The sequence below is a fragment of the Stegastes partitus genome, unplaced genomic scaffold (assembly GCF_000690725.1).
Source record: "Stegastes partitus isolate 25-593 unplaced genomic scaffold, Stegastes_partitus-1.0.2 Scaffold90, whole genome shotgun sequence".
NCBI lineage: Eukaryota > Metazoa > Chordata > Actinopteri > Pomacentridae > Stegastes > Stegastes partitus.
Window position 1 is genome coordinate 465,521 of NW_007577821.1, and position 3,468 is coordinate 468,988.

Here is a 3,468-nt window from a genome sequence, read left to right on the forward strand (position 1 = left end):
AACAGATTAAATATAAGAGCAACGGCCAGGTACTTAGTCTGTTTTAGTTTTAGTGCTGATAGAGTTAAAGTTCTAAATGGAAGCTGTATGAAAATAAAAACTCCGTTATAGTAAATTATATGACTTTCATGGTTATTCATGGATGGAATAAATTTTCCTTTCATTGATAAGTTGTGTTTTTCGTAGCAAACTTAGTTCAACCCATGCAATTGCGAGACATGACGTATGCCTTTCTTGGAAGCAAAATTGGCTTCTTTTTTCAGTTAAAGCATTAAATACTTAAGTCCTTTATTCAAAGCTTGTGAGTCGGAGCGCCAGATATTTTGGGTCACAAGTTTAATTGGGGGCATAGTTGAAGAATGTAGTCAGAAAAGGTTGCTGGTGTTTCTATGCTGAGAGTGGGCACAAAATAAACCTCTGGATGAAAGACAAAGTTACTGTTTAAGTTGGAACCAAAAGGCGTAAGAAACTGCATTAAAGTTTGTGAGCAGTTACTTGACAGTACACTATGAGAGAGAATCAGAGAGACATGGATGAAGAGAGAGAGCTAGAGATTCATGTGTACAGTGACAGGAAACATGGTCCTGATTTCTGTAGACAAGAGGACCAAAACTGTCACTCTCTGAATATATATTGAGCATTCAATCACTGTCTATTCATGCAGCTCATCATACAGATGACATGAGCTTCATCCATAAGTGCTGAGCAGCGCAGTGGTCTGATGCACACATGATAAAGATGAAACACATGAAAAGCAAGACAGCTTTCAAATCAACCATTGAATTATTTAAAGTTTGTTCCCTCTTCCTGCCCTTCTGCATATTCTAGGATACAGTGTAGCGAAACCTGGCTGGTCATTCGTACCTGTGTGCCTGAAATGTGAGGTGCTGCATAACAGGATTTTACAGTACAACTTTAAGACACACAACTGACATTTTGACGATATTTATCTTTTACTCCACAGCTGACATTTCAACTGTTCTCATTGCTTCTTCTACAAAGGAAAACTCAACTGCTTTCAGCACGTACACATTAAGTGATGATTTCATTGCTTTCATTTCTAAAACGGAGAGTTTGTCTGCTTTCAGTGATTACACCCCAGTTGACATCTTGGCTCCTTTCAAGTCTAAGGTCTTCACCTTTGCAAAAACAAACAAAAAAGCAAAAAAGCATAAATGAGCCTCAGGGCTGCAAGGTGGCTCGGTGGTTAGCATCGTTGCCTCTCAGCTAGAAGGTTGCCGGTTCGCGTCCCGGTGAGGACACCTGGGATCTTTCTGCGTGGAGTTTGCAGCATGGGTTCTTTCCGGGTTCTCCAGCTTCCTCCCACACAGTCCAAAAACATGTTGAGGTTAATTGTTGATTCTAAATTGTCCATAGGTGTGAATGTGAGTGTGCTTGGTTGTCTGTCTCTAAGTGTAGCCCTGTGATAGACTGGTGACCTGTCCAGGGTGTCCCCTGCCTTCACCCTAAGTCAGCTGGGATAGACTCCAGCCCCCCACGACCCTAATGAGGATTAAGCGAAGTATAGATAATGGATGGATGGAAATAAATCTCATAACTTCAACTGTTCATACTCAATTTACTTCAACTGCTTTCCATGTTGAAACTTCAGCCAGTTCTAAATGACACATCTTCAAGTTTATATGGTTTCTCCAGCTGTCACAGTCAGCTCAACTTATCCCATACACTCTGGCAATTTATTTTCCTTTAAGTGCTTTAATTTCAGCAGAATCCTCAAATCCTTTCAGTGCCTTTGCTTCAGCTGTATTTGTGATGGAAATTCTTGGGAGCAGGTATAAGTACGTAGATGAAATTGACTCTGGAGGGCCAAAGAATGTGGTAAAAACACAAGTGTTACCTGAGTAGGAGCTTGATTGAGGAGAATTAGACCCGAAAATGATACAAGCGAACAGCTTTTCTGTCATCTCAATTCTGAATGTCATCCAGTTCAGCAGGCTGTATATTACTATTCACGGAGCTCATGTTATACCAAACCAAGGTCGTTCTTTAGAGCCCAGAACCTCCACATATCTGCGCGGCCCTGGCAGTGGCAGACAAGGAACTATTGTTTATTTCTAAATGGCCTGTGTGTGGCCTTTGGAAACACCACTCTGACAACTTATCTTGAATAAAGAGTCTATGGAGTCAGAGTGACCTTTTGGCAAACTGTCCACAGCAGTGGAAGCAGAAATCCCCCCATGACTGTATTCACTTAAATCAACACTTTAACTCAATTCAGTGTTTACACTTAAAGAGAAACTTTAACATCTACCAGCATTTCCATCACTGCTGCCCTTTTTTTAGCCTATTTTTAAGTTATTGTTTTCTGACTGCCACATTCATCTCACAGCTATAATTGATATTTTCATAACAGTGTGATGTGAAATTAATGTGACAATAGGAAATATGTTGCTCATACTAATGAACTAACAGAGAATCATCCTCTTAATGTGCAGCTCCCTTCAGCTTTCTAGAGATTTCTAGTGAGTGTCAGCTCATTGTTTAGCTGTCAGGCCTGTTTTACTTTACTCTCAAGTGCCTCATATTGTTGTTTTCAGCCAGACCAGGCAGTCAGTAACTAGCTGGCAAAGACAGCGGAGCAATTAGTAGCTGCAGAGCCAGACACTTTGCTCTCAGAAGATGATAGAGACCAAAACCAGACCTAAAATGGAGTGAATTAAACACAAGTCCAAATAAATAATAATGTCTTTACTAAACAATGGATGTGCAAATAAGGAATCCTCTAAGTAGATGAAAGGTAGTTTACCTTTATCAAATGTTTCAAATGTGAACTATTAGTTGTGAACAGTCTTTTTTCTTTTTCTTTTGTTTTTTTTTTAAATGTAGTTCAGGTTTAGAGGATCACTTTGGCCACACCTACAACCAAACATCTGGCAAGTGAAACTGTAATTTCACCTGACATTTAACAGATCTGTCTCTCTCTCTCTCTCTCTCCCTCTGTGTGTGTGTGTGTGTGGCCACTCAGGTCCATGAGATCACTTGATTTCAACTTAAATAAGCTTTAAATTCAAATGCATTATTTCACCATTTCTAAATGACTTTTTGGCTGCACTCCTGAGGTATGTGTGGAGGTGAGACTGAAGGCGTCTCTGTCCTTCTGTCCTCAACTCCTAGTCGTGTCTAATGCATGTGAAGTATTGAGGGAATGTTGGTGTTAGGATGACCGTTTTGCGGCTGGATGAAGCAGGAGACTTGAGGACAGATAAGGTGCAAACCAACCAGGTGTTTATTCACCAACACTCATGTTACAAAAATAAGACAAAAACCAAAAACACGAAGCAAGGCGATGAGTTGGTGGCATAAGTGGTGACGCTCTTTTCCTCTCCCCCGCACTCACTCAACTGCCAGCTTTTTATAGGCAGCCCCCTAATCAGCCCCTCAAACCTACCAACATACAGGTTAACCTAAATAAATCATGCACAAGAAATACACAGAAATACAATACTT